General features: G+C 35.9%; 1 long non-coding RNA gene across 1 annotated transcript in view; it reads left to right on the top strand.

The window, feature by feature from the left end:
* The first annotated feature begins 7,114 nt into the window (after window positions 1-7,114).
* The window catches only part of LOC122788782, a 71,860-nt gene continuing 65,438 nt past the window's right edge, over window positions 7,115-13,536 (top strand). The window contains exon 1 of the long non-coding RNA XR_006362732.1: window positions 7,115-7,245. This is a non-coding gene — a long non-coding RNA (uncharacterized LOC122788782). The remainder of the gene's footprint in view (window positions 7,246-13,536) is intronic.

Here is a 13,536-nt window from a genome sequence, read left to right as displayed (position 1 = left end):
AGAAGACTGCCATCTCCTTGTCATCCTGCCCTGCTTGTAAGTTCAACTGAACCCTGGTCAAATACACCAGAAATGTGTCCCTCCTATGGCCATAAATAGAGAGGATTACCCAGGGAGGTAATGATTTTGTCCAGCAACTATACAAGATGCAGTACCTTCTTGGCAATGGTTTATATGCTCTCTACTAAGATAGAGTACAGGCTATTGTAAAAATCTTGAGCATTTCTAGGTTTAATATAACCTACCACTAACTGCATTGATATCTATATTAGCTCCATCATGTGGCTTTTCCCCAAACTGTCACTATTGACATGTTGACCTAACATGTCCCAGCTATTTGAAATGTTTTCATTTTAATCATTTGGGACCTTGCATTTCTGAGATGGATAAAATGGAAACATTTCGCTCCAAGAACTTGTCTAATACTTGAGCCACTGTTTACACCTTTTACATGTGCAACTTGCTTTGAAGCTGTAGACTGACACCTTGAGGTTCCTTATATCCACATGTGATGTCAATTACCTCCTTCTTATGTAATTGTGCACTGCTGACTAAATGGAGGCCAACATTTCCCCATTTCTTCAGTAGTGTTATACTCATAATCTGATAATTAGATTCTCATTCTCAGAGAAGGCTCTGAGTGTTTGATCCCTTAACATAAGGTCTCCTAACATTTTAAAAGTAGTGAGTTGACATCTACTCATCCACCCATGAAAAAATGTGCATATTTCTGTAAGCTTTATAGAAATCAAATAGTCAGGGTTTAATTTACAATCATGTATAAAAGCTATGTATGGCATTTTTAATGCAGCATACATTGCTTTACCTATGAACAGAGGAATTAAAAACTTCAAATATTGCCCTTTATTAGTTTGGTATTGATTAAACACCTTTTTCAAATGCCTGAATGTAACTGTCAAATTCACCCTCTTCTTTACAGTAAGGAATCAATTTAATATTGACCTTGCCCACCCAGGGCTGAGTTTTCAACCCTGCTACTTACATGCATTGAACTGAGGATTAGAACATCTTTAGCTTGCTGACACTCCTTTTCCTGTACCTGCTCTGAGACTGGTTCATACTGATGGCTTCCATTCCTCCTCTGCAACTTAATGCTATTTCATTCTCTCAGCTCCCTTGAGCTCCAGGCATTTCATCTCCATGTCTAGTCCCCTTAATTCCAGGTAGGTTATGAGATCATCTGGGAATGGGCCAAATTGCTTTACTACATGTGTTGTGACTACCACTGTCTGGCCACCTCCATTTTCAATAATTGGAATTTCAGCTATGCACAAAGCTGATATCATGTCCTTCTTGAATATACTGGCATACATAATTGCCATGCTTTTTTACTCTATGGTCAGATGTCACACTGACATTGTTCCATACCAAACAGAGCTCATTTCTGCTTCTTAACAACTTGGACTACAAAATAAATAACAGGTGCACTAGATAAAGCATTGCATATTTACCTTAAACTGCAAAAGTATACACACACTTCTTAGTGACCTGATTTATTTCACAAGGTAAGTCCAATTTCAAAGTCCAGCCACTGCCTACCAATTAATAGGTGATGAATAGGCATATAATCCCACCTGCTGAAACCAATTAATATGTGAGGATCAGAGACTCACACACCACTGCCATCATTATTTGAAAGTGCACAACCATCAGGGGGTTTGACTCGTATCACTGCTAGACCTTAAAATACAAAGGACATTTAGCCTTAAGACTATATAATAAATGTGGCCTACTTCCTTGGATAATAGCCATCATCTTCCACACCCAAATAGCCTTTTCACTAAACAGCTACATATTAGAATCATAATCATCAGCTTCCCAAGAATTTGCTCAGCTAAGACTGATTTTAGCACTTTACATACACACACACACACACACACACACACACACACACACACACACACACACACACACACACACACACACACACACAGACACACACTCACGTGTTCACTTCTGTACACACATTCACACAATATGTTCCAGAATGGGGAAAGGCAACTGATAACTTGTTAGCAAACATACCTTGCCTTCCCCATTCTACAGAACACTGCCAACATGTGGTCAAAACTAACAAAGCAAGATCATACTTTCTATAACAACTTTGGTAAATTACTATTTCAAAATAACTAGATATAGATGAGTTTTGTATATAGTTATCAATTATGTTTGTTTAACTTTCTGTAACTGGATCTACTGATTTTATTGTATATGGTTTGGAAACTGTTAAATTTGAATAAAAAGACATCACAAAAAAAAAAAAGATCATACTTTATTATTTACCCTTAAAATAAGTCAGCATTTAAATATTCAAATGGTAGCAATCAGCTTTGAGCAGCCACCCTTCCAAATACAGATACCACACAGTTTGGTGCATAGGTAAATTACATAAAACCTTTAGCTAATAAATAAAACAGCCACAAGCATTCAATTTTGAAAAATAAAATTATTTACTTGAAATAATTATAAGCTTATAGTCATAAGGTCACAAGCAGACTCAAGCTGCAAAGACATGGCAATTTAGTTATCTAAAGCAAGTAATTACTAAACCTAAATTTCAAAGTCTCATAATAATCATTGATTTTGTTCTTAAATGTGACTAGAGAAGTCACTTGTCAATATCTGATCTATTACAAAATGAATGTTTTTTCAACCTATTGATAGAACTGTCCTCAAACAATTCTTCCTCTTCTTTCAGCTTTTCCTGGTTAGGGGTCGCCACAGCGGATCATCTGTCTGCTCAGGATTGGCAGTGGAGTTTTACGGTGTCCAGTTTCCAGCCCGGCGCCCAACCTTTGACAGAAGGCACACACATGCACGCACTCACGCCTAGGGCCAATTTAGAGTGTCCAATCCACCTTTGGTATGTGGGAGGAAACCGGAGCACCAGGAGGAAACCCACATGACCACAGGGAGGACATGCAGACTCCACACAGAAGGAGAATCATCTTGCTTTCTGGATGACTTTGGGTATGAGGGGAAATGGCGAAAAGGCATAAAGAAGTCCTGAGGGCCAATCGTGAACAAGTGCGTCTCTCAGTGTCGCCCCCGGCAGGGGAATTAGGTAGAAGTAGCTACTGCACTTGGCATTCATGTGAGTGGCAAACAGATCGCAGCACGGCTGACCCCAGCCAAGGATTGAACCAGAGAACCTCTTGCTGTGAGGTGACAACGCTAACCACTGCACCACCCAGAACTGTCCTCAAAGAATAAAATGCTTTATTTCTTATATTCATAATATGGTTAAGAAGAGTCGCATTAAGGTTGGCCCCATATGACTTTCTTATTGTAAGCCTTATATGCAATTATAAGGCTATTTTTCATTAACCTGCAGTTCACTGAATATAGATTTAGAGTTTTTAGGTAGAGGACATAGTCAAGGGATATGTTTTTTTTACAAACAAGCTGCTGAATGACAGTTGGATATAGTATAATTTCTTGATATTAGATGGTGTAAACATGAAAAAGATGCTCCATATTCAGATACATGCCTTATCAATGAATTGTAAAATGAAATTAAGATCTCTGCTGAATTAGTGACCTAGATACCACTGTTTGATTAATCAGATATATAATGAAGTAAACCTTGTTACAGGTGGACTGAACCAAGGTATTGAATGAAAGATCAGAACAAATAATTCCTAAAACCTTGTAGTGATCACAGTTTCCCATCTACGGAATATGAAAATCATTGTTGTTGCTACCAATCCAAACAAATTTGCTTTTTGGATGTTAAATTCTGGTCTATGTTTTTTCTGCCCATTTTACCAAATTGTCTAAATAAGACTTGAGAATCCTATGATCTGACATACCATTAAGTGAAAATGCAATTTTAGTGTCATTGGCAAATTGTGCCCACCATGCCAATCTAGAAACAAGAATAGTAAGTAAAAAATATTGAATATGAAAGGTCCTAAAATAAGCTATGACAAGGATCAGATATGATGGAGTCAGTCTTTGCTATGATTGAATGCGCAGAGCACCAGAAATAAACACAGTAGGTGATATAAGGGTTAACAATTGCACTATGCAGTGAGTCAGTTAACAGCTTCATGAAGAAGTATATCAAGGACCAGAATGCAGTATGTACTGGAAAGCCATTCTCTGAAGAATTCAAACATTTGCATTACAAATACATCATGTTAGTAACACACTCTCCCAGTAGTGAAACCATATTGGTAAGAGAATCTCAAGATGTTATTATATCAACAGGGCACAGCTTCTATGACTCCCTTTCAAAGACCTTACTCGTAAGACTTTTCAAACTTATCAGATGATGGCAGGATTATGTGTATCACCAGTTGAAAATACTGGTATTATTGTGGCCCACTTCCAGAAAATGGGGATGGATTCAGTTTGCAGAGGATAATTAAATAACTGAGCTAGTACAGAGGTAATGGAAGATTTAATATGGCAAAATATAATCCCTGGAATGCTGTTGAGGCCTGCAACAGTATTACTTTTAATGGTGTCCATAGCTTCAATAACCTTCTACATAGTTAAATTAGGACTGACTTGTTGCTTTTTTGAGTCTAAAGGGCTGAGTTTATTGCTGGATAGCCAATAAATGTAGTACCAGAGATATCATTTAAAATATTGGATATAGCTCTTTTTTCTTAATGATGCACCTATTATGCCTAAGTTTACTATCAGCATAATTTGGATGCTTTTAGTATTAAGATATTGAAGAAAGTATGTTTTGTTATCTACTGCATTTGTGGCAAGATGTTTTCCAAACCTGCTCTTACTTGAGTGGACAGCCTATTAGTCATAAAAGAATGAAAACAAAAACTGTTACTTCTTTGATGAACTTAGCATTTTAAACAGTCATATGATACTGTTTGCTGTTATGTTTCCTCTTGATTCTGGCATTCTATCATAGGGGTTTTATTAGTAAGCCCTTTCAATGTTCTTATTATGGGGCACATAAGCATCAGCAAGATTCAGAGTAAAGTTATAGAAGGATGACCATGGATCTTCATTAAGTAACAAATTAACATTACTTGAGAAACTTGAAATGGATAAATCATGCTGTTTTTGTCTGCCCTGAAACACTTTCATATAGAGAAAAAAGTATATGAAGATAAAAAAGTGTAGTTATTTGATTTTAGAAACCTTTATTGCAGTAGTAATCCATGCAATGAATATCTGGTTTTGTGAACTATTTAAAGGGAGACCATTGCAAGTATCTATCTGCATGCCAAAAGGATGGACTAGATCTGTAATATTTGGGCCTTTGGTGGCATTGCTAACTCCCTGCAAATAAGTTATCAGTGTCATAGTTTCTAAGAAATCTGTGTTCCTGTGTCTAATTGAAGAGTTTTGTAGCCATTCACCATCTGGATAATTTAAACCACCTCTGATAATGGCAAAAGCCTAATTAAGACAGTCAGTACGATAGTTCATGCAGGCATCAACTTCATCAATGGCTGCATCTGGATTTTTTTTATTGAAAAGAATCATTTGAAATTGTTGTCTCAGATAATTTAATGACAATCTTACAATTTCTGCTGACTCAGGACAATTTAAAGGAGAGGATGCTAAATGTTCCTTCATAGGAGTGAAACACCTACACCAATTTTCTTGAATCTTAATTTATGAAGACCAGTATAAATGGTAAATTCATGGAGGAACATCCTGACAGAATCAGTTTTTAACTAAACATCTGAATTCTTATATGCAGTAATGCTGAGCAGCTCATTGATTTGTTATTGAAGCTGTAAGCTTTACAGGTAATAATAGTAAAAAAATTGCAGTTCATGAAATCTGAACTAACAGATGTCACCACCATGGGCGATAAAAAAGATCTGACCAGAGTGGTAGTTTAGTTCCAAATAACATATTTCCTTGGTGTTCCAAAATGAATCCCATCTTTAGAAAAATGTCTAGGTTTGTAACACATCTAGTTCCATAAAACACATAAAACACAAAAGCGTGTTCCAGTGGAAGTAGTATGCAGCTCAAAAACTTGAGGAAAAAAACCCACTCAGAATCCACCATAAATATGTCCAGCATTAAATCACATTGAAATATGGCAAATATAAGTATTACAGTTGTCAACTTGATTAAAAGGTTTAATAGACAACTGTGGAGTGGGAATAAAACGTACAGAAGAAATACTTTATTCTTCAGTATATGAATAATAAAACAAAGATTCCACAATCTCATCCATTTTCCCACTACAAAGGTCATCAAAAACTATAATAATTTTGATTATAATTCAAGAGAGTCACTTTGGGTTCCCATGCAATTTACTGAACGTATTTTTGTTCAGTGAATGAAGGGGTGGGTTGAATTGCTAAGCATTCAAATTGTTAAACGTTCAGAAATGTGAACATGTTTGAATGAAAGAGGTATGGGACTGCTAGTGCATGTGTTTGGTTTGTGTGTGTGTAAGTGTATGTTGGCTAGAGTTAGAGTAAGATTTAGGTAAGGGCATAGTTTTAGTGTATGTGTGTATGCGAGTATATATTTATTTATTTTATTTATTTTATTTAACATTTGTTGACCGGGAATGTCCGACTAGGTTCCACAGAGCCTGTTTTCAGCGGAGGCCCGGGGAGAAATGCTCCAGATGGATGGGTTAGGTAAGGAGATTAGCAGGCATTATGAAGGGAGCAGGGGAGAAGTGTGCTGTGGAACACATAGTGCTATTTTACACAAAATACTAAAGCATACAATCTTGCTATTGATATTTGTCATCTAATGATCTAACACAAATGGTTTTGTAGATTAATATTATTCTGAAATACTGAGAAATGTTCTATGCATAATTTGCATAGATTCTGTAGTATCACAAAACAACAGTATTCTACTCCCACCCCTCTTGTAATACATCATTAGAAAGCCCCCAAATAGGGGGCTATCTTGTACATTACAAAAATATTTGACCATAAGACTAGTAATGTCTGGCAAATAAAATGCCATTTTTATCTCATAAATGTGCATTTTTTGATAATATTACTGGTGTGCACATACTGTCTACCAAAGAACTTTCATATTTTGCAGTTTTTGCACTCAGATTGTTTATCATATCTTGCAAATCATATGAAGTATGTTTTCAGTATAGTATTTTGGAGAAAGCTCTCAGAAAGCAAGTATTTTCCTTGCTTAGATGACATCAGAAAACAAAAGGATTAATTAGTCACCTGCTGTTCAGGAATGAATGCGTTAATAAGGAATATGAAGTGCTGATAATGCTTACAGAAATATGGCATAGCAGAGGTAAGATAATTGTATCTGAGGATAAAAACAGATTTCTTAAGCGCAGAAGATGAGGAATAATATGCAGAGAACTAATAAGTGTGAGTGAGTCACTACAGAAATGGCAGGCATAAAGATGGGAGACAGAGGAATAACATAAGTCAAAACAGAGGTTCTGTAGCAGTATAGCTAAGGTATAAAAAGGCAGTCGTTGATTTACTTACTATAAATTGTGTTATGTAGTGTTAATCTTTGGAGAGCGAATCTGATTATGTTAACAGAGTTTTCCTTACTGATGTGGATGATGGAATGATTTTTTGTTTTTCTTTTCATGTTGCACTACAAATTCAGTGAAATGTGCTTAATAGCAAATTAGGATAATCTGTTGGCTCAAAATGTGCTTTAATGGAGAGACAGGAAATTGAATCTTTGTCTTCAAACAAGTAGTTACTTCTGTGGTAGAATCCTGTTTTATGCAAATCAAGCTTCTCACAATTGCTGACTGTTAGATATAATAAGACGTTAAATTTTCACTCCAAATCTCAAAATATAAATCAATGCAGCATTATCATTTTTTTTTTTAGTTCTGATAGTGAAGCATAAAACCACTGCAGGAAAATTAGATATTTTATCATATACTGGTATGCATCTTCTATTCATTACATTTTCTGATACTTCATATGAATTCTTTATCATTAAAAAATAATCTTCATTACCTTGAAAAACATGATTCTCATGCTTTGTATTGAAAGACTGAAGGTTTTTATTAAAAGACTGAATAACATTTTAATAAAATGTTAAATGACTTCTGTCAACCTATTGCTGGAGTCCCTGATATTATGAAGCTAATGAAATGGATTATGATTCATAACAATTCAAAAAGACTTAATAATAGCCTAAACCCTGCAGCTGGAATTCAGAGAAGAGGCACAAAATATGCAAGGCCTCAGCATTGTCAGCTGTGCAAAATATTTGGACTAGACATTGAGAGATGTCTGTTCAACACTGTAAAACAATTCAGTGTCAGTGCTCAATAAAAAGAAAATATTGTATGGAAATAATCAGAGAAAATATGCAGATGATGCAATACATTTGTAAAAGCACAGCTCTGATTCAATGTATAAAAATAAACAGAGGTGACTAACAAAGGCACAGTGAAACTAATTAATATTAGTTGAATTTAGTGATAGTGAGGACTTGATATCCAAAGTATGCCACTAGTAAAGTCACTGATAATTTATTGGTGCTTCCGTTATGTTGGTGTCCATGTTATAACAGCTTCTAACGTGGGCTGCCCTTGTTATGTGTATCACCACCATTAGGCCGATTGTCTGCTGACACTGCTACAGATTTGCTGCCTATGCTATGTCCACTTCCAACATTCGACAGCTCAGCTGTCCACATTATATGCAATGCTAACATGAGCAAACTAGGTACCCATGTTTTCTGTACCATCAACATTAACTGGCTGGTCTAGTTAGTCTACAGGGGCTACCTCTTTTATGCATACTGTGACTGTGAGAGTACGTTTTATATGAAGTACACAGAAGCACAATATAGAAATCCTGTCTACATGTAATTATAATCCTATTTGTTAACTAGGTAAGCCCACTGTAAATATGGGACATTTTCAGGGGTGTAGTGGGAGCAATGTCTGGTTAAGTGACTTGCTCAAGGTCACACAGGAGACAAAATTAGAGCCGAGGGAATCAAACTCTGTACCACAAGCTTGTAATCTTAACCTTGGCACCAACTGCCAGAAATATATACCTATAAAAACAAAATCTCCAAAAATACTGGTACAACTAGAATCTTCCAAATACATTTTTTGCTTTATGCAAGAATAGCAAAGTATTATTAATTTTGCATAACTAGCAAAATATGTAAACATCTTAGAGTAAAAACAATAAATAGTAATGATTAAAAATGAATCAGAGAAATTAATGCTTTCAACTTGTGAATAACGACTACTTCTTAGTGTCAGTGGCCGTACACGTAGCACACTTGCCTTTGCCACTGAAAGATCAGAAGGCCCTAGGTTCTATTCTTACACCAGCTGCTTGAATCCATCTTGGAATATGCTTTTAATATGAAAGCAATAGATAACATAAAGAAGCCAGCAAGGATAGGTATGCCTCACAACAGACAATAAGTTCACCATGGAAATGTATAAGCTACTGAATCAGATGAGCAGGAAAGTAGGAGCAACAGAACTACATAATATGTGGAGAAAAGTAAAAAGGTAAAGGGAAATTAATGCCCTATTGAGAAACGGTTGCTCTTCTACTATTATTCCACTAGTAAACACATCTGATATTTTGTCAATCTGTGAGTTTTATTTTTAGAGATAAACAACCTGGCAGGTTTTGATGGACAGTTTAGTATTGGGGAATGTTAATTTGCTGACAATTCTCTAAACTTACATTGTGTATGATAGCAGTGCTACAGAATACCCTGCCATACTTTATTAAATCATATAATCTTGAGCCCAAACTCTTAACTGAAAATGCCTGAAGAATCATACACCAAAGATGTTGAATTCAAACCCAAAAGCACAGTTCTGAAGAATGCAGTCTAATGGTGTCAGTGCAGAATACTGTTCAAATTCAGTCGGTTGCACTTAATCAGAATACAAATTGGTGAAGATGAAAGATCAGATCATAAACTACTGAAACAACAGAATGAGAGCTAACATGAATCCAGCAGGGCTGCAGATTGAAATCATTACTTTATTTATCTTAAATTGTTAACTGGAATAGAGTGTTGATCCCATTGGACCTATTTCAGCCTCAGCCCAGAGGTAAACACAATAGATAAATGACATTGTATACAAAGTGTGATATAAAATATATTACACAATTCATCCCTATTAATATTCTAAAACATGCACGCTGATTGGCCAGCCCAACCAGCGTGCCCGTTGTAAATCCCACAATATACCAACGGAAAATGGTCCAGTCACCCGGACCTTTTTCCGTTGGGATAAACTGCCCCGAAACTTTTTTTTTTTTTACAAAAAAAAAAAGAGAAAATGGAGCAACGGAGAATTTCTTTTCTCCATTGCTTCCATTTCAAAGCCTTGTTGTACTAGGTATGCATGGGAATGCAAGTCCCATACACATGTGCAGTACATCAAAATGCAGACTCAGTATACCACAACCGGCAGAAGAACAGAAATCCACCGTTATACAAAGACATTATTTAAGAAAAGTAAGTATTTTTTTTTAAATAATGTCATTCTATAATAGCAATAACCGACTCTGTGGTTGTGGTATATTGAAGATTTACCCACGGTTGCCTTTGTTTAATCACTTGGACTTCGTCTTTGTGATTAAACCACACCAACAGGGGGTAAATCTTCAATATACTGCACCACGTCATCGGTTATTGCTTAAATATAATATAATATAATTATATATATATATATTTTTTTTTCTCTTTCTATTCCTCCAAAAGCAGAACTAGCAGACTTTAATTAACTCCAAGTTTGTAAATATGTAAATATTGTAAACATCTGAAGAGCCCCCCCCCAAAAAAAAGTGCCTGTTTTATACTGTCCTATGATGAATTTTGCAATTTCCTGAATGTATGAATCTCACTCTTGTATTTTACTTCTACATTATGTAACCTTTATTGTATTTTGTAACCTTCATAGTATTGTATTGCTATTGGAGCTTTTCTCCCCGGTCCTCCACTGAAAATGGGCACTTCTCGGCCCAGTGGACTTCCTAGGTAATCAAACTGAAAATAAATAAATAAATAAATAAATATATATATATATATATATATATATATATATATATATATATATATATATATAGGACACTATCGCAAATTTAACTTTCACCGAAAGTCTACTCAAAATTGCTGTTCATCGAAGCAGCAATTTTGGGTATGTGTGAGTGGTGTGCCAGTCGAACTTTGGTGCGAGTAAGGGAATATTCCTTTACTCCACTGTATTACGACCTTGGAGTGAGAATATTTAAGTAGGGGGGTATAGGGGCACAGTCCCCCACTTTGGTGCAGGGCAAAGCCCCAACATTTAATTAGTTTTTTTTGTCCACAGTTTAACAGAAGCACTTTTTTGATTAAAGCGCTTTCGTTAAACTGTGGTCGGTATATATGGATTCGGACACTTGATTTTTCGAGCAAGTGTCCCAGATCCATATATATATATATATATATATATATATATATATATATATATATATATATACCATATATATATATATATATATATATATATATATATATATATACATATATAAAGTGAATATCAGAGATAGCTCGAAGGTATATAGACAAAAGATGCATGACATTATATACAGCTTGAATGACAAAACACAAATATATACATGCATTATGGATATGTGAGCTGGCACGTCGAAATAATTACAATCAAAAATAGAGTTAGAGAAAGCCATGTACGGGAAAGTAGTGTAGGAAAAGGTTAGGTTATATGACCAGAGAGAGAGCAGTTGCATTTCCTAGAGTGTTGTGATTCCTACAGTTTGGGACCAAAGACTGAGAAAGCACGTGCTGTGCACTGAAGCCTAGTTTGGTGGGTTTGGAGGAGAGGACCTGGGTGGTTAAAATTTCTAAGATTGTGTGTTGGTGCATCTCTGAATAATCTGGTGGCTTTTGGGGAGGGGGAGTTATAACTCTTGATAAGTTTAAACAGCTGAGAGGCAAACAGAAAGTCAGCACATTTCATAGGCATCCAGTTAGCTTTTTCAGTGGTCTTCAGTGTTGTTCATTTCTTGGGGAGAGAGTGATGACTCTACACATGACATTTGAGATGGTTTGATTAGTAAGTGCATTTCTTTTACAGTATGCAACAATCAGATGAAGACCATATTCTAGTTCAGCCAGTAAGATACCTTTCTTATGACATTCCTACAAGTTCTAGAAAGAAAAAGGGAGATCCTATTAGCCTAGAATAGGAGAGAGGTTTTTTTTTTGTGTGTTTAGTCCAGGTTGAGATGGAAATTTAGGAAGGGATCCAACTGAATTCCTAGGTATTTGAATTATGTCATGTTTCCAATAGTTTTATTCAGATGATCAAGGATTTTTAGAGGTCTGGAGGTACAGGAGATCTTTTGCCTATTGCCAAAAAGCATTGTTTTTGCTTTAGAGGAGTTAATCAGTAATTATTTATTACTAACTCGCTGAATAAGAACAAGAAAATCAGCCTGAAGTTCGAGTTCAAGAGAAGAGAACGAGTGGTTGGAGAGGAATAGGACCATGCCATCAGAATAAAACAGGAGAGGCAGATGGAGTAAGTCAAAAGGGGGGGGGTGTTTATGTAGATAAAAAAGAAGAGAAGTGCCTTTCTGCAGTGGGGGAGAGGTTTATGAGTTGAAATTTACTGACGTGAACCAAGGCAGTGTGTCATTGCTAATGCCTATTTCTATGAGATGGTCTAAGAGAAATGAGTGATCAACAAGATTAAAGCCTCTGGTCAGGTCAATAAAAATGGTTTCAGTAATCAGACCTTTCTCCATTCTCAAGAAGAATGTTGTCAGTGTCCAGATAGCTGTGGATATACTGTTACAGATGCTGACCAAAAGCTTTGCTTCCTTTGGAAGAGAAGGTGGTATTGCTTGATGTATCAAGTGAGTCACAAGCAATCTAGAATCTTTCCTATGGTAGGGAAGATAGAATTGAGTCAGAAATCTGAGGGTTGGAGGATACTTACACCACATGTCATAAATCAGGACTCAGTAAAATTTGACTGACAGCTAAACATAGTGGTCAGCTAAACATCACTTGACAATTTGGACTGCTACCCTGTGCAGAGAAGCATCCTCTGTACCTTATCATGTAATAGGCCATGTACCCTACATTTGTCACTTAACTATTTCCATTCCAACATTGCACAGCCTCACTGCTTAGTGCTGTACCTGAGCTTGTGTGAAGCTGGTGTGTTGTACTTGCTGCGAGAGAATAAGTAACGGGGGTGCAGCCTTCCACATAAATATGGACATCCAGATTTGAAGCAGTAACAGTGCTGATAGTATGCCAAAATTATGTGCATTCTTTGTTACCTTACAGTCTTTACCAGTATAATATTAAGAAAATTCTATTTAGGTACTTTCAGTTGTAGGATCTTAGTCCCAGGATTTCATGTATTGGTGAGGTGTGGTGATGTATTTGTATTTTTTCCCATAATCTTAATAATTATGTCATAAAGATAGAAAGTTACTTGCCCCACATGTCCTGAAATTGCCTTTCATTCCTTCTTTTTCCTTTCTTTCTATTTTTTTAACTTTTCTGAACATTTTCATTTTCAGACCACCATTTCTTACTTTT

The sequence above is a fragment of the Protopterus annectens genome, chromosome 14.part0 (assembly GCF_019279795.1).
Source record: "Protopterus annectens isolate FY-2018-M chromosome 14.part0, PAN1.0, whole genome shotgun sequence".
Taxonomy (NCBI): domain Eukaryota; kingdom Metazoa; phylum Chordata; order Ceratodontiformes; family Protopteridae; genus Protopterus; species Protopterus annectens.
Note: the sequence above shows the minus strand (reverse complement) of the source record. Positions and strands in the feature narration are given on the sequence as shown.